The following is an 18,963-nucleotide window of genomic DNA, read 5'->3' on the forward strand; positions in this document are numbered from 1 at the left end:
TACTCTATGTAGGTTGGTGCTTCTTCTTTCATTCTTGAAAAATACTCAAGAGCTATTTTCAGCTCACTAAGGGAAGGGAGTCTAGGTTAGTTTTACTTAGTTTTTAATTCCTCAAGCAGTTTGAAACCTTGGCAAATATAAGACTTGTCTTCTTAAGAATAATTTGCTTTAAATTAATTTGATTGGCTTGGCTCTAAGGGGATTTATCTCTTAGGATAAGACTCTCTCAGCATCAGTGGCACTGGGGAAAATAAGTAGCTTCTGTTCCCTATAGAAATATTATTTATATGTGAGAAGTTGGGCTACAATGAGTATCAAAGACAATTTTGAGTAGGGGAAAAAAATGCCACAATGTGGCCATGGTGTCTGGAGCTGTTGTGGAGGGTAAAAACTAAGCCCTGTATGTGCTTTCCGTCACCAGTTAGTGGATTTCCCTCCTTTTCTCCTATCCCTCCATTGCATAGTTTGGGCTTCACCTAAAATGTATGACCCAGATGAGTAGCTGGATGGTCCAGACCATGGGGCACTTGGCCACTGGGAATCTGTAACCAGGGTAGAAGATTTTTTTCAGGCTGTTGTCTCTGAGAGGGCAACCATGCCTTGGGGCTACTCTCCATGTCATTGGGCAATCTTCTAAAATCTAACTGGCTTCTAGGTGTGGTTCTCAAGCTTGGTTGCATGTTAGAATCATCTAGAAAGGTAAGAAAAATACTGATGTACATGCAGGTCCCACTTATTCTGATTGAATTGCTCTAAGCTACGTTCAGGGTACTGAAATAAAAAAATCTCTCTAGATGAATCTGATGTGTAGTTAAGTTTAAGAACAATTGCCAAAATCACTGGGACTTTTGAGAGGTTGGCTGGGCTAGAGAAGACAAGATGCCAGAGAACCACAGATACCTGACGAATTTTTAAAAATACATTTTATTATTTACAAGTCTTTACAATATATGGGCTCCTATACATGTCTTTTTCAGGGCAGCATTAATGGTTATTTCCTGGAAACTCTTTGGGACAGAGTTTATTTGTTATCATGGCTTACTCCAGGCATATGTGTCAGTATGGCAGTTGGACAAAAGAAAAGGGACTATCTAGGGGAAACAATTTGGTTTTCATGTGAGTAGCCTCTGTGAAGAAGTTGGAACCTGAGGAAATGTAGTGAGCCTCATATCAGCAGTAGTTGATAACATTGTTCAAAGGTGAGTTTAGAAATGGTTTCTTTGAGGGATCAGAGTTCCTGAGGAACTGGAAGCAAAAGCAGGACTCCACGTAGACCAAAAACACGCAAGGCTGTATGTTCACATCATATACTGTTTAATTCTAGCATGCGTATGGAAATAAGCCAGGTAACTCCCTGGTAGGTCAGGTGTTATTTCTTAGCATGACTTGGATGCTTAAAATCTGTATGAGCTCTATGGTAAAGAACCTACTAGGGGGCGCCTGGGTGGCTCAGTCGGTTAAGCGTCCAACTTCAGCTCAGGTCATAATCTCATGGTTTGTGGGTTTGAGCTCCGCGTCGGGCTCTGTGCTGACTGCCAGCTCAGAGCCTGAAGCCTGTTCCAGATCTGTGTCTCCCTCTCTCTCTGACCCTCCCCTGCTCACGCTGTCTCTAACTCTCTCTCAAAAATAAATAAAACATTAGGGGTGCCTGGGTGGCTTAGTCGGTTAAGCGTCCTACTTTCGCTTAGGTCATGATCTCGCGGTTCGTGGGTTCGAGCCCCGCGTCGGGCTCTGTGCTGACTGCCAGCTCAGAGCCTGGATCCTGTTTCAGAGTCTGTGACTCCCTCTCTCTCTGACCCTCCCCTGTCACGCTGTCTCTCTCTCTCTCTCCTAGAAATAAATAACACATTTAAAAAAATTAGAAAAAATAAGTAAATAAAACATTAAAAAAAAAAAAAGAACCTAGTAGTAATTTATATTGGAGCCAAATATGAGTTTTTTAGGGGAAATAAATACATCCAAAACACATCTTCTTACTTAATTCAGCAACGCTGTGGTTCATTGAGAGGGTATCAGAGGGGACTAGTGTCTGAAAAGCCTTCTTTGTGACTCCAACAAGTCTTGTTATGAGCATGATACCTAAATTATCTCCCTTTGGCTACATTCTGACCTATTTCCTCAGGATTCTTCAAAGATTTACTAATATGCTATTAAGAGTCTTAGTCTTTTCATAGATAAGAAGAACCTCAGAACTAGTGGTTCTTCAGAAGAAAGTCTTTACATATGGAAACCAAGAGCTTTTCCTTGGCGGACATTCCATTTGTTCCTTTAAGTTCCAGATTGCTTATCTGGTAACGAAGTTTATTTTCATCTTTTCTTTGGCATATCTATGATTGATTTTGTGATTTTCTTCATGTGGGTTATTCAGAGCCACAGTAGCATTGTTTTACAAGTTAGGAGATCGTTTGATAGTTCTTCTCAGCTTTGTCTTCTAGGAGTTACATTAATCTGTCCCTCAAATACCCTGAGAAGGAAAAGATGGTGGTTGATTAGAACCTCTCCTTCATACAACTTTAGTTTCTTTGGAAGCCTTACACTGAACGTGATTAAGGGCCAGTGATCTTTGTGAATGTGGTCAGCTAGAAAATTTTTCTGATGAAAAAGAGATTGGGAAAAGTTGGCTGCCATTTCATGATTCAATCCATGATGCCTCATGCCTGTCTCCTGGCAGCCATTCAGCATTAGAGCTTTTGATAGAAGAAAATATAGTCAAAACACAAGTCTCTCAACTCATTACCCTAGAAATGTTGGCTATTAGAATTTACAGGAGGTCTTTTGCATTTTTCATAGCAGGGGCTCAGTGGCTGGGCAAAGTTTGAGTCACAGAGGAACTGTGGGATCAGGCAGTAATCTCATTACAGGAAACCCACAATTCAAAGAAAAAACAAGACTTGCAACAAGATCAACTTGTGCTCAACTGATGGACTCCTGAACTTATCATTTTCCCTTTAGAACATGTCTGAAATGAGAGTCTGGGGTAGTTTTGAACCTTCCAGTGGAGATTAAGTGGCCTAGTGGTGAGGGTTGGAAGTAAATAAACCCATATATTGCTCTAATCAATGGGTTAATTTTTTATGGTGTGGACTTGCTGGCAGTTGAATAAGCCTATAATGTCCTCAGAAAAATATTTTAAAATTTTAAGTAATGTGTGTAGTATTGCAGAGGAGACTTTATTTATTGATATATAGTTAAGATAAAAAATGTAATATAGCAATATATGTGCCCTTCATTAATGCATTAAATAAGATATACCATTGGATCTAGTAACATAATTTCAAAATAGTGATGCACAAAAATGGTATTCTGAGATTTCTGTAGCAGCTGTGATGTGATATGTGTGTGTTTAAAATGTTTGAAAATTTCATGCATTCACAGAAGGAAGACAGTGTGAAGACACTGGAGAAAGATAACCATCAATAAGCCAAGCAGGAAGGCATTAGAAGAAGCCCTGCCAACACCATGATCTTGGACTTCTAGAATCGTAAGAAAATAAATTTCTGTTGTGTAAGCTACAGCAGTACAATAAATAGTCTGGTATTTTGTTATGATAGCCCTAGGAAACTGTTATGATTGACAAAACCACTTAAGTGTCATCCTCATGGTTTCACTACGGAGGAGTCCCCAGATCCCTTTCCTTAGCCCAGAAGGGCAGGATAGTGGGAGAAATGACCTCCTGTTTATTACACACATAGATCTTTTTGAAAAATGGTTCTTAAGTAGGGTCTATGGAAGGCTTCAAGGATTCTTTCTTTTGTGTGTGTGGATTATTTATTTTTCTAGCAGTAGGGTTCAGAACTTCCACAAGGTTCTCAAAAGTTTATGACTTGCAAAGAGTTTGTAACCACCATTTTATTTATTTATTTATTTTTTTTAATGTTTTATTTATTTCTAGGAGAGAGATAGAGACAGCATGAGCAGGGGAGGGTCAGAGAGAGAGGGAATCACAGACTCTGAAACAGGCTCCAGGCTCTGAGCTGGCAGTCAGCACAGAGCCCAACGTGGGGCTTGAACCCACGAACCGCGAGATCATGACCCAAGCGAAAGTCGGACGCTTAACCGACTAAGCCACCCAGGCGCCCCTGTAACCACCATTTTAGAACTTGTATATTCTGGACTTCTGTACCTTGGCTCCAGCTGGACATTGAGGACTACTGCCCATACCTACAAGTGAAGTTGTCCATTTATGCATCATTTATGAGTGGGGCAGCCCACCTGCTCTGAAAAATATGTGAAAGTCCAGAAATCCAAGTGAAGGTATTTATGTAGGTGTAGGTTAGGAATAAGACATGGTGTTAGGAGGTGTAGAAGTGCATAAGAATGCATAAGGAAATGTCCCTAACCTCATATGTTGGGAGAGCTTCAAACCTAGACATTTTCTGAATTTCATTACCCATGGTGTGTCCTGCCTCTTTTTGGCTGAGGCCAAACAGCTCTGCTGTTCTTGACCCTGTAAATGGCCATGGACTTGTCATCCTGTGGCCTCATGTGGGTCCATGGAGCCCCATCATTTTCCTGGTAGTATCTTTGTATAAGCAGCTTCATAAGTGGGTCTACTCTCAGGAGAGAACTGGGAGAGAAAAGAGAGAGAAAGGAATGAAAACAACATGACAATACCAAGTGCTGATGAGGATATGAAGCAGCTGGAACTCTCACACATTTGTTGATAGAAATGACAAAGAATGCAGCCACTCTGAAAAAAGTTTGGCAGTTTATTATTAAATTGAGCATACATTTATCCTATGATCATCAACCCCACTCCTAGGTGTTTACTGAATGAAAATGAAAACAGGTTTACATTAAACCTGGATGCAAATATTTATAGAAGCTTTATCCAGAGTAGCCTGAAAAACTCAAACCATCCAAATGTTGTTCAACTTGTGAATCTGATAAACCAGCTCTGGGGAATTCATACATTGGATTGGTAATCAACAATAAAAAGATGAACTATTCCTGTTTAAAAAGGCTTGGATGAATCTCTATTGCTTTGTGTTAAGTTAAAGAAGCCGGACTCAAGAAACTACATACCATACAATTGTATGTATGTACCATCTGGAACAGGTGAAATAGGGACAGAAAATAGTTGGTAGTTGCCAGATTAAGGGTGAAGGGAAGATTTGGCCACAAAGAACATTACTAGGGAGTGTTTTAGGTGTAAAGGAATTGTTCTGTATCTTGTTTTTGGTGGTGATTATGACTGTAGACATTTGTCAGAATTCACAACTCTGCTTTAAAAGGAGTTAATTTTACTGTATATAAATTTTAAAATTATAAAAGCAAATAAAAAAAAGAAAGTAGCTGCTGGCTGGAGCAGAGCTTATTTCATAGCCAAGAAGGGAGCTTGAGGTCACAGGGGGACATTCTATTAGCTACTGCATGTTCCACTGGCTTTCGCCAAACCCTTGGTGTGGACAGGCTATGGGCAGAACATGGCCATTTTCAGGATGCAGGAGCCCTAAGGTTTGACTCAGGAAACTAGAAATAGAGATAAATCTTGGGAAAGGGCAGCTGTGTTGAAGTGGACAAATTGGTATTCTCAGAATGAAGTTGGGACCAAATGTTTTGGCGTTACCTCGCTGGGAAAGAGTAATGTAGATCAGGCTCATGGTGTTTAGCCAAGTGCTCTGAAAAGCTGCTGGAAGACTTCCTAAGCTTGGGCCCTTCTCCATGTCTGTCTTCTCTGCTAGCAATTCAGTGCATAAAGGCTGTGTCCATGAAGGGAAACCAACTCTTTGGGGACAGTCATGTTTTAAGCATTTTTATAAGAGTTTATGGGTTCTGCTTTTACTCTTAAATGTCAGGCAGGGGAAGAAACATGTTGTGAGGAAGAGAACAAAGGGTTTAGCCTCAAGCTTACCTGGTTACAAGGCTTTGCGACCTTTTGCTAGATACTTACCTTCTCTTAGCTTCATTTCTTTTCTGGATGCAGGATCAGAGATCAGAGATGAGGCAGGATGAGTGGAGAATGAACTGTTCTCCCACCTACCTACCTACCTACCTACCCATCCCCCCCACACAGACTCACACACCCCTTGAGAGGTTTGGGGGAGTCATAGTCAGCCAGGGTTCATCAGGAGAAGCTCAGGGTCAGTCATGTTCACAGGAGGAATATCCTTTCCTGATATGGGATTAGGGATAGTAGTGAAAGATATCTCCAGAAACAGTGCCCACCTTAGCGTGGTCGCATGCTTCTTAGGTAGCTAGTGAGAGACAGGTTCATTATAGCTCTTTTCAGTGGGAGGCTGGGCAGGAATGAGAGCACCTGCTACCCTCCCTATTCTGGGACCAGTTTACTGCTTTGCCTTTGGGCTTAGCAGTATGTGGGCAGAGGCAAGCCTCCATTTGCCTCCTGATCAAGCTTGAGGGCTCAAGTCTGGAAACCTCCATCTTTTGGGGGAGGTTGGAGGTTCCCTAGTGGAAGTTCAGGAATGGAGGGTGGATGAGTGATTTTGAGAAGAAATGGAGAGAGGGAGAGAGAATACAATGTTGTGAGGTCTGTGCTTTCTGACCCTCCCCACCCCTCCACCCCCCATCTATCTGTAAGCCTTCCTTATGTGGTAAAAGGCAACAAACAAGCTAGGAAAAATGACAAACTCTGTTCCCTTTATACTGAACTGTTCAATGTGGTGGTACGAGTAAGCCTTCATTCTCCTTTGCATAATTCCATCACGGTTCTGTATGTTGGTAGTGGTGCTTGGTGATGGGGCCTGCTGTGTGGTCTTATTATCATCACCATAGTTGATGTTTAGTAAATACTTATATGCCAGGCTCTGTTTAAAGCATTTTAATCATGTTAGCACCTTTTTAACCCTCACATTGATAGTTTTATTTTACATTTTTTTTGAAAGAGAGAGGTATATACTTTTATTTTATTTTACATTTGTTTTGAAAGAGAACACAAACCAGGGGAAGAGGAGCAGAGAGAGAGAGAGAGGAGAGAGAGAGAGAGAGAAAGAGAGAGAGAGAATCTGTTTTTCTTTTTAAAACTTTTTTAACATTTTAATTTATTTTTGAGAGACAGAGACAGAGCATGAGCAGGGGAGGGGCAGAGAGATAGGGAGACACAGAATCCGAAGCAGGCTCCAGGCTCTGAGCTGTCAGCACAGAGTCTGACATGGGACTCAAACCCACAAACCATGACATCATGACCTCAGCCAAAGTTGGATGCTTAACCAACTAAGCCACCGAGGCATCCCAAGAATCTTAACCAGGCTCCACACCCAGCTGAGAGCCTGATGTAGGGCTCAATCTCATGACTGTGAAATCATGGTCTGAGCTGAAATCAAAAACTATATGCTTAACTGAGTGAGTTACCTAGGACCCCCTACTTTTATTTTAGAGATGAAGTATGTAAGGCTAAGATGTGTAAATCACCTTGACTTTGACAAGATCTAGAGCCCATGCTCTCAATCACTTTCCCTTATACAGATCCCCCCACATGAGAAGATGCAAGAATTAATTCTGGGATGTTCTAGGTTATCAGGGAAACCTTTCCGGTTTTGAGATCATTAGGATGGATGCAGCAATAATTGGTGTCTTGGAAGGGTGCCTGCATAGTGTCAGTGCTATTATGATCAGTGTTAATATTCTCACTAGCTCTGTGCTCTGGAGAAAGATGGCACAGCCTTCACTCCTTGTATTCTGTTTGTGTTCTCTCCATGGCTGTAGCATAGTGAATTGCACTTTGGCTATTTTGATTATCTAGATAAACTTTTCATTGAAAGGACTTGATTTGAAAACAAATTGAAAAAAAAAAAAAGAGAACTTGTTTTGTATTGATGGTCTGATGATATTATAAATTCCACACCAACTGAAATGATCACCAGTAAACAGGAAGCCTGAAAAAGATTCTGAGGAGCCTTAATTAAGTCCCTGCTTCTCTAGAAAAAAAAGGCGTTGATTTGTTTGAAATTAAGATGGTTGGAACCTCAGATTTTTTTATAAAGAAAAGATTCTGGTGACTTTCTTTTTTGTTATTTTTTAAAATGTGTATTTATTTTGAGAGAGAAAGAGAACACATAAGCAGAGGGAGGGGCAGAGAGAGAAGAGAGAAAGAACCTTAAGCAGACTTTGTGCTGACAGCTTAATCTCATGAACTGTGAGATCATGACCTGAGCTGAAATTAAGAGTCAGATGCTTAACTGACTGAGCCACCCAGATAGCCCTCTGAGTGACTCTGTCTTCTACCTACATATTCCCTATATGCCTGGGGTGTGCAGAGCAGGGAGCTTGTGGGGCTAGTTTGTCCCTTCAGGAATATCCTAGAAGAAACTGATGACAAGTTCAGTATGGACACAAGGCAAACAATAAGGTGGGATTTAAATTGAGTACCCCCAGGGTCAAGTCAATGTCTTCCCTTTCCAGGCTGGCCTGAAGTACCAGTGTTGAGAGCTATTTACCACCACCCTTGAATTTTCAGAGCCACAAGGGCAGAAGTCCTGTTGTGTGGTTTGGGGAAAGCTATCGTGTAGGCTTTGCCTTAGTTGTTTAAAATGGTGTTCAAGTTTGGGCCAGTTCTGATGGGTTAATACAGAGATGCAGGTCTTTCCTATAGAATTTGTGGCAAATGTTGCATACCAAGAATTCTTTCATTTTTACCTTTGTCTCAGGGCTTCTTTACTAATAATACATTAACGAAGCTATTAAGGACTACTGATATTTACTATTCAAAATACCATTATGTAAGAATTCTTGTTTCCATGGGACATTTGACATTTTGCAAAGCTTCCACTGGACCTATCCACAAAAAGCTGAAATTTCCTGTTTTTGGAAAGGATACCTGGTTATCAGTGGATTATCAGTGATACTTTGAGTTGATTGGTTATGGTTTTCAGTTGTTGTGCTTCTAGTATTAACGACTATGTTTAAAGATTTAAAGATGTATGTTTATTAATTGACTTAAAATTATATCATTACCATTTTCATATTTTCCATTTATCTTTTTGTCATTAAGATCTTTGCATTGATAAGTGGAAATTAGTGGGGTAGATGGGTGACTGGGTCTTTTTTGCTCTATCTGTAAGAACCATTGACTAGACCTGGGGTTAAGGGTCTAGTGTAAAGTTATTTCCATTGGTACATTCCTCTGTTTCTATCCCCCTGGGCTTACACTGTTGTGCTGAGTGTCTAGGTCTAGGAATGAAAGGTCAATAGGGTAGATCAGAACCATAGCCTCCTTCTAGAAAAAAACAAGCAAAAAACCAAACCAAACCAACAATAGCAAGAAACCAAGTACATGCCCTATTGCTACAGAATGGTACTTTTTCAAATAAGAAGCAAGACCTTGATATAATTTCCCCTTCAAAATATGGAAATATAGGTTCTACTGTTTATATAGTCATATCTAGATTGTGTTCTTGAGATCAGACATGTGAGGCTCTTCACAATACTAGTTGGCTTTTGCCCAGCCATAAATCTTGCCATGCCCCCATTAGTTCAGTTTGGCTTGGGTGACCACACCCACTACTGTCATGCACTGCTATCTCTGTGCCTCAATTGAGGCTGTCATGTCAGTGTAGGAGTATCTGTCTCTTCCTCTACCTCCACTCATGTGCCTGCACAGACATGTACACACTCCCCTCAACTATCCTTAATGACCTAGAGTTGCCCCTTGTGATTTTCTGTTATAGCTTTTTCTGTAAAAAAAAAAAAAAAAATCAAGGTTTATTTATTTATTTATTGAGAGAGTGCGTGTGTGAGCAGGGGAGGGGCAGAGAGAGAAAGGGAGAGAGAGAATTTTGAGCAGGCTCTGCACTGATAGTCCAGGTGCAGGGCTTGAACTCACCAATCATGAGATCATGACTTGACCTGAAATCAAGAGTTGGACACATAACTGACTGAGCCACCCAGGCACCTCTGTGGCTTTTACATCATAGTAAATTTGGGGGTTCAGGAGACCTGAACCATCATTGCACAACTGATCAAGACCCTCACTTCACTAAGTTTTTTTGGGGTAAAATGACCAGAACAATCCCTTTCATCAGATGAAGTTTATTAAATATTTGTGGTAATCTTCAGATAAAAGAATTAATTTAATGGAATGACTTTTGTGTAACATGACCAATGAACCAAATCCTTTCTTGCATTTGATTCTGGTTTATGTCTGTTTGTATGTGTGTTTGGAAGAGAAAGGCATAATGTGGAATGTATGTATGTTGTTTAATGCTTTCCCATGAGGTCAGTCAAATGTATCCTGTGGTATTTACATTTTATTCTACACAGGACAGAAAACACAGTTCAGTCAGTGACAACTTTCCAACAAGCAACAGCTCTGGGAGACACATGATGTTAGGAAATGTACCAGGTTACATAGTAGTGCTATAAAGTTTGATTAGTCCATGTGGAACATTCTATACTTTGCAAAAGGAGCAAGACAGATGTTTGTCTCAATTTCATTTAAAAAGCATTTTCCTCTGATTTATACACTGAACCATATGACCGATAAATTTTTTCATAACTCTTTCGCCCCACGTGCTATCCATTATGAATTCAGAAGGCTGGAAACACCAAAGCCATTGTGAGTCAGCAGAGCCCATATGCAGTTAGTAGGTTGTTTGAGTTCTTCTCTCTTTGGGGCTTCCTTCAGCTCATTTGAACCATCACACACAAGATGCCCTCCAGAATCTGGAGCTGGGTTCTGGTGCTCCTGGATGTAAATTCTAGGACTTTTTCCAATGGGGCCTTTCTATGAGTTAGAATCTCATACTAGCAGGCATCCTTTACTTATTGGAAAAAGAAAAACTTTTTTAAAAGAAAGTTTTGAGATACTTCTTTATTGAAGAAACATTTGTGCATCTAATATGGACTGGGATCTGTGCTCAGTACAGGGATACAAAGATAAAGAAGAAGAAATCTTTTGTCCATCAAGATCTCCCCATATGTTCCCAAGAGTGTGAGTAGAGTGGGGAGAGAGCCATATATAGGTCTGGATGGGGTGTCATGGGGACCTCGAGGGATTTATGGGTAACTGGTTGGCGAGGCTAGGAAAGACCTATGGAGGAGGTGACATTGACTTGAGTCTTAATGGATGAGTAGTAAGTATTTTACCAGTTTCAACCCTGTAGATACAAGCAAAAGATTATCAGGATGCCTGGGTGGCTCAGTTGGTTAAGCATCTGACTTCGGCTCAGGTCATGATCTTACAGTTCATGAGTTTGAGTCCTATGTCAGCTTCTGTACTGACAGCTTGGAGCCTGGAGCCTGATTGGATTCTGTGTCTCCCTCTCTCTCTACCGTTTGCTCACTTTCTCTCTCTCTCTCTCTTTCTCTTTCTCACTCTCTCAAAAATAAACATTAAAAAATAAGAAAAAAACCAATCAAAGAATTATCTTGTTTCATTTCAGGCAAAATAAATCAACACAGGAAAAAAAAAAACTAACATATTTGGCAGAGGGCCAAAAATAAAATTTATTAGATAATTCCAATTCAGGTGTTGAATATAAGTGCTTTTTGTTACAGTTATAGGCAAATACTGATAGGACATGGTGTTTGGATTCCCATCTAAGAATTCACCCCAAATAGGATAACAAAAATGTCACACAAAGTTTCAGGACCCACTAAAAGGCTTCTAGCAGAATACTTGGCAGTGTAGGGAATCCTCACTGCATGGTTGTGATATGTATGGATTTTAGTTACCATGGTTTACTTGAATTACCACAGTCCCCCAACCACACAGTTCAAATTGCAGTTACTCTGTTAATGGAGTATTTGCATAAAGTACCAACTTTGCTGCTGCATCTTCAGTCCACAGATTTGGTAAATAACAGATGCATTTTATGGTAAGTGACCAATCATGTGGTCTCCTTGTCACTTGGTCATGAAGTATCATTTTACAAAAACGAATAATCGAAGGAGAGAACTGGCCAACGAAGACAAAAATGCAGCCAAGAGATAATGCTGGAAGTGACATTTGAACCTAGCATAAATGAAGTTCTAGAAGAACATCTGGCTATGCAACTGCTGACTAGACCCTTTAGGCCCTCTAGAAATGCAGCCAGAGAATCGTCGTGAAGGTGAACATACAAACCTGAAGGAACACAGTATTTGACACAAAAAGGATGAAGATTACCTACCAGAAGTGACACCCGCAAAAAAAATCTTTGCGTTAAAGGAACTCTTGGAGACGTTTCCCAACACTGAAAGCAACGCAGGAAGGATAAGAAGTTGGAAGCTGTCACGTTGAGAAAAGAGTTGGACAGTTTGTCAAAGCAGAGAAAAGACCTTCCTTTCCTAGGAATACTCTGAGAAAAAGAAAGCCAGCCCTGTTTAAGCTCTTTGTTTTTTTTTTTTTTTTTTTTTTTTACAAATAGTTTATTGTCAAGTTGGTTTCCATATAACACCCAGTGCTCATCCCCACAAGTACTCTCCTCCATGCCCATCTCCCCCCTCCCCCCTCACACCCATCAGTCCTCAGTTCTCAGCACTCAAGAGTCTCTCATGGTCTGCCTCTCTCCCCCTCCCCCACCACTTCCCCCCATCTTCTCCCAAATGGTCCTCCATTAAGTTCCTTCCAATCCTCCTACACATGCAAACATATAGTATTTGTCCCTATCTGCCTGACTTATTTCGCTCCGCATTAAGCTCTTGTTTTTAAGTTGTTTCTTACAAGGAAATAATATATCTTAATTTTCAATGTTTCTAATTTTTAAGTTATGGTGTGCTAAATAAATATTAGCTACACTTTTTTTCATTTTTCTATACATTTATAACTAACAAAGCTTTTAAAGTTTTGGCAGACATTTTTAAAGGCCATGAAATAATTGTGATTTTCCCCGTTGATTACTCAGACCATTTTTGCATAGTGTCGGCTCATATAGCATAGCTGTTTTATAGTTCATTGCCACTGAGCAAAGCAGAAACTTCCTATATTTTGTAAAGTCCAAAGACTGCTGCATGATAGTCAATGCCTATCGCAAGGGAGTATATGAATCTGCTTCAATGATCAAATCCATTTTTAAAATGAAGGCTCTACCTATTGCAATAAGGTGCTTTGCTTTCACATTTTGTGGTGGGGGAGGGGAATTTTCCTGAATGCAACACTAATCTTCAGTTGTATATACATTTTGCAGCATGGACTGTTTTAATCTGTTTGACTATCTTAGTTGCTAAGTCAAGTATCTTAGACCTGTTATCAGAGTTCACCTTCGTGGAGGGCAGTTGTGTTGTCTCATTTGAGTAAAGCTCACGGTAAAATTTGCTTTTTATTTTTTTTTAAGTTTATTTATCTATTTTTTGAGAGAGAGAGTGCACATGAGCTCACACACAGAAACACGGAGGAGGGGCAGAGAACAGGGAGAATCTTAACCAGGCTGCCACTCAGGGCTCAAACCCAGGAACTGAACTGAACCTAGATGGTGAGATCATGGCCTGGGCTTAAATCAAGAGTCAGACGCTTAAGAGACTGAGCCACCCAGGTGCCCCCCAATTTTTTTTTTTTAAATGTTTTATTTATTTCTAGGAGAGAGAGAGAGAGACAGCGTGAGCAGGGGAGGGTCAGAGAGAGAGGGAGATACAGACTCTGAAATAGGCTCCAGGCTCTGAGCCGGCAGTTAGCACAGAGCCCGACGCGGGGCTCGAACCCACGAACCGTGAGATCATGACCTAAGCGAAAGTCGGACGCTTAACCGACTAAGCCACCCAGGCGCCCCCCAAATTTGTTTTTTAACTAGGTCATGTAGTGGTGGGGTCACCAGGTTAGTTGAAGGCTGTTGTTAAGAAACAGATTTCGGCTATTCAGGGTCCATTCCCTGGTTTGCTGGTAATAGTCCTCTGCTTCAGAATATACATTTCCCATTGTATGCAGTATTGGTGGGAATCTCTTAAGGGGCCTCACACTTCTTTAGGCTTTTTGTCTGGGATTCATGTATTGATAGGTGACTTGTTGTAGTTGATTGTCCTCAAGCAGATGTACCCTACTTTGCTGTCCATTATTTCTTTTCCTTATATTCCCAGAGCTGCCTTAATTCCTATTCTTTCGAAGTTTCATTGTTTAATTTTTCCTTGAATTTTGGAGGCTACTTGTCTTCTTCCAATATATTTCCTTTTTTTTTGCCCAAGTTAACCAGAATTAGTTTCTTTGCTTTTTTAAGAAATGTAAACTGTGTTTTGCATTTTAAGTGAACCTAGTTATAAAGACAAAGTTTAAAGCTATCCTGTGAAAACGTAATCATGGATGCATTTCCAGATATTAGCAAAGCAAAGACTTAGAAATATTAAAGACACCTAGATCAATTCAATAGATTTCTCCTTTCTCCACTTGGAGAATTTTGTTGCAGTAACCCTAAACTCACAAACAAGTAATTAGGCTTAAAATAATGGCAGCATATCAGAGATTTATTCTTTTGTTTACTCCGGGTTCAAGTGAGAAGGGAAGGGAACATTTTGCCACAGATTTCATTTATTTATTATTCGCTGGGCCTTACTATGTAGTACCTACTGGTCTGTGAATCAGTCAAAAAAGAGACAAAAATCTACGCTCTTTAAGCTCCCATCCAGGGGGGAAAAGACCTACGGAGGACTCTTGTCAACCATTATCATTTTGATCTAGGACTCTTAGGTGTAATGTACAAATCAAATAAAATTCTGACTTTTGGTCTCAAATAGAAATCAAGCCCAAACTAATAGCTTTCAGAACTGTTAAATTATTTTCATATTTCTGGCTTCTCCAGTTATTTTCCTTTTTGTCGGTCATGGTCAGAATTGGAAGACAAGCACGTCTAGGCTGGGCAAATTTAAAATCTCACCATGAGATTCAACAGCCACTGGTGCCTGGAGCTTGGCATAAGACCCTCCACACTCTTGCTCAATAAGCATAGGATGGTGGGTATTTCTGATCTGAAGCTGAATTTCTCAATAGAAGATGGGAGTGACCCTGCCCTAGGGGAAGGAAAACTCCTTTTCCCTTCCCCAACTTCTGGTATGAAAAGAATATTACTATGGAAATGAATACTCAGAAAACATTCACTGGCTCAATTTTCTGATATTAAAGGCAAAAGAATGAGTCCTTTGGTAATTGGTGTGACTTCTAGCATCTCTAACCACATTTGGCTAGTTAGCCATTGCTGTTTAAAGGAAAATTGAATACAAGCACCTTTATTTTTCAAAACTGCCAGTCAAACTCTATTATGAATCTCTAAAGAAATGAGCTTGGAAACAACATATTATCCTGCTTATAGAATCATTATTTGGGATCTGTTCAGTAGAAACTGTGACAAATGATGTACAAGGCATAAGACTGGAAGTCCATGAACACTGTGGCCAGTGGGAAATAGGAGACAGAAGGAAATCAGCAGTTAGTTGCTCTCTTTGTTCTTCCCATGGACTTGTCAGAGGCACCGTTTTTTTTATGGAGTGTGTTTGTGGATGCCCTGCATGGCTATGTGATTGGCTGGGTCTCTTCATGAAGCAGTAGGCAGCTCAGTACCCATTACCTTGTAATGATTTTCCACCCTTCTGTATCTCACTTCTCTTTCCTCCCACCCTTACTCTCTTGGAACTGAATCTTCCAAAAAGCATTGGCACTTAAGCCTTGCTTCAGGTACTGTTTCCAGAATACTCAAGTTATGAGAGGAGGTGATCTAGTTTTTCTTAAACCATTGGCCCTCTGTCTTCACACTATTTACTGAATAATCTCTTTCCTCACATGCACAACTGGCACTGTTTCTGGACTCTATTCTGTTCTATTGATTTATTTGTCTTTCTCTACACTGTTCTCAAACTTTTAATTCCCATCGATTTAGGGTTTGAGATCTAGTAGGTTCTAAATAATCCTTAAATTTACCCTCAGCTTCTTTCCTCCCCCCATCCTCTGTCTCACCTCTGCTTCCATTTTAGTTTCTGTTTTAGCCCCATTCTCTTTCTCAGCACAGAATCCATCACCAGCTCTTCTCTCTACTGCCAGCATTTCAGCCAGCCTCATCTCTGAATCCAAAATTCATTGTCATTTGAATATTATAGTAATAATTGGTAATGGGAAAGAGACTGGTAATTCTTCATATCTAGTCATTTCTTTTTCCACAGTGAGAGAACTTCTGACTTTTGACTAGGTATAGTCTTCAGGATGGTGATCCCATTTCCTGGACTCTCTTGTATATAGATTTGGCCATGTTACTAAATTCTTTTCAGTGGGATAGATGCAGGGATGTCATGTGAAAGCTTCTGATAAACTTATTAAGAGATAATGTGGGACACCTTTCCTTCTACCTCTTCATTATCCTTCCCTCAATTCTGTTTTCTGGAATGCAGCAGCCACCATCTTGGTCCATGAGGTTAAGGTGAGGCACAGAGGAACAATAATATAATAGGGACTTGAGTCTGACTCTGGAGAAATAGACCTACCCCAGACCTCTTATACTGAGATGTAAATAAACTTTTATATTGATTAATATACATTAGGATTTTCTGTTATTCACAGACAAGCTGAATCTGAGCTAATATGTTGGAGAAATAAGATGAAGACTTCAGGGAAGAAGTAGAGCATTGGTCTAAGGTGCAAATTAAAGATTTCTCTCATTATTTTATTCAGAACTTTAAACTTCTTAAAGAAACTTCTAACTTTGGTTTGATAGGACCCTTCTGAACTTTGGGCAAATCATTTGATAGATAAATCAAGTAATCAGAAGGCTCTGAAAGAGTCACCCAGAACTTACTATAGTTCAGAAATTTAGACATCCCCACAATCACCCCCATCCTGAATTGCCTTAAAGTTCCAGAGAAGTCAAGCACTTTTTGTTAGATGGTATCTTGAAAAGGAGGCATGAAAATAGAGAGGGGATTTTCTGGTTCCCTGCTTAAAGTATTTCAAGAAGCTCTGTGGGATGAGACTGGTTGAGAAGTTCTATTCTATAGGGACAAGCATACTTGGTTACTGAAAAATGGAAAGAAAGCATGTTAATGAGAATTACTTCATTATCATAAAAGCAGGACTCCCTCTTCTTTTGTCTCTATATATTGTCATCTCACAAATGAGCACTGTTTTCCAGCTGTGGTGCCTGACTCTCTAATGAGTCAGCATATGATAGTGAAGCCTTCCTCCGGAAAGCTTAGGAAGCCTCTTATAGACACGATGGGCTTTATCTGGTGAAGGGAAGAGAATCCTGGCTCTAGGGCTAAGGATAGGGAAGCTTATGTCTCTTCTTTGGAGAATATGTTTATTCAGACTCCCCCAAGGGCCTTGATCTCCACGTACCTGCCAATTTGTTTACACAGAAGATTCCAGGAAGCCAGAGCTAAATGTTTTCTTAGTTTCATAATGACCATCAGACTGGAAATATTGGAGGCAGGGGAGAAAGAAGGACATAGCTCCAGTGCTGTGGGCTCTTTGGAGAGTTCATTCAAAGATCAGAGACATTCAAGTTTTAGCTGGTGTAGAAAAAATGACAAGCATCAGGAACACTGAATAGAACACCAGTCGAAAAGTAAAACCAAATGATGTAATGCTTGTTTTAGTGGTTATGTTGCTTGCCTTCTAATGAAAGACTGCTGGAGATAAGGAAGTTGTCAAATAAAAATAGGACGGGCTCTATAGTCACTTTGTGGAGGGTGGTGGGGAAAAGGGAAAGGCTTACCATTCCTGATGTAGCTTTCACACTATCCTGCTTCTGGTTGGGCCTCATTCTCTAGGACCTTGAGATTAAGGTATTGTTCCTAAAACACTGTTTAATCAGGGAAACTGAGAGGGTTAAGTTTATCAATCCACCCTCACAGTGAGAGGTTTTTTTTTTTTTTTTAACTTTTTTTAATGTTTTATTTATTTCTAGGAGAGAAAGAGAGAGAGACAGCGTGAGCAGGGGAGGGTCAGAGAGAGAGGGAATCACAGACTCCGAAACAGGCTCCAGGCTCTGAGCTGGCAGTCAGCACAGAGCCCGACGCGGGGCTCGAACCCACGAACCGCGAGATCATGACCTAAGCAAAAGTCGGACGCTTAACCGACTAAACCACCCGGGAGCCCGTCACAGTGAGAGTTTTTAACTGGCTAGTTTAAGAGTTGAGGGTCTGTGGGAGTTGAACCCAAGACAGGTACATTTTGAAGGGTGTTTAGAGGCAGAAGATTTGGAGACCAGGTCACTGCCGGCTTAGGAAAGAGGAAGGCCACAAGAGTGTCCATCTAAAAGAAAGAGAGCTAAGGGCAGGGGAAGGTGAAAGGCAACATAATTTTATACCAAGGTGGCTTTATATTCAACACTTCATTGACAGAGTGTATTTCCACACACCCAGGCTTTCTTTACTAATTCACACTTTTTAAATTACGGGCTTTGGAGATGATGAGTATCAGGGATCTCTTTATTCTTTCTCACTTATGGAATTCAGATGTGGAGCTTTAGAAATCAGATGAGAAACTGGGGAGCTGGAAAAGTTTATTTCTGTTTATGTGTGGGGATATCCCAGCTTGATCTTAAGCTATGTTTACTTCTTAGAGGCATATTGGGATTCTAGGTGGGGTAGCAGCTGAAGAAGTATATTTACATGAATATGTGATGAACCTCCTGGGAGAAACATCCTATGGGCGCCTGAGTGGCTCAGTCAGTTAAGTGTTTGACTTGGGCTCAGGTCCTGATCTCACTGTTTGAGCCCTGCTTTAGGACCTTTGGTAACACTGTAGAGCCTGCTCCAGATCCTCTGCCCCTTCACAGCAGTCTCTCTCTCAAAAATAAACAAACCTTAAAAAAGAATAAAAGAAAAGTCATCCTAAAGGAAGAAACAGGTGCACTTGATCTAGTGAAAGAGATTTAGTCTATTGGCCATCAGAGGGGAGGAGACTTTTGGGTAATTCATACTATCACTGGGCTTTTTCCTCTGGCCCAGGCTCTCATGGAGTTCTGAGCCCAGAAAAATGAGATGGAGGGTGAAAATGGAATCTTTCATGAAACTCTGTAAGACATCGTTGCCCACCAGTATTGTGATGTGATGTGATGGTACCAGCTGGGAAAGGAGAGGCCACAACAGAGTGTAGGTTCCACTTCTGGTGGA

At 40.5% G+C, this 18,963-nt stretch overlaps 1 long non-coding RNA gene across 3 annotated transcripts in view; it reads left to right on the forward strand.

The window, feature by feature from the left end:
* LOC144231987 (uncharacterized) overlaps window positions 1–18,963 on the forward strand; it is an 807,055-nt gene that overhangs the window by 72,921 nt on the left and 715,171 nt on the right. For all 3 annotated transcript variants that reach the window (XR_013335260.1, XR_013335265.1, XR_013335267.1), the window contains one exon: window positions 3,376–3,481. This is a non-coding gene — a long non-coding RNA (uncharacterized LOC144231987). The remainder of the gene's footprint in view (window positions 1–3,375; window positions 3,482–18,963) is intronic.

This window comes from Crocuta crocuta, unplaced genomic scaffold (assembly GCF_008692635.1).
Source record: "Crocuta crocuta isolate KB4526 unplaced genomic scaffold, BGI_CrCroc_1.0 scaffold102, whole genome shotgun sequence".
Lineage (NCBI taxonomy): Eukaryota > Metazoa > Chordata > Mammalia > Carnivora > Hyaenidae > Crocuta > Crocuta crocuta.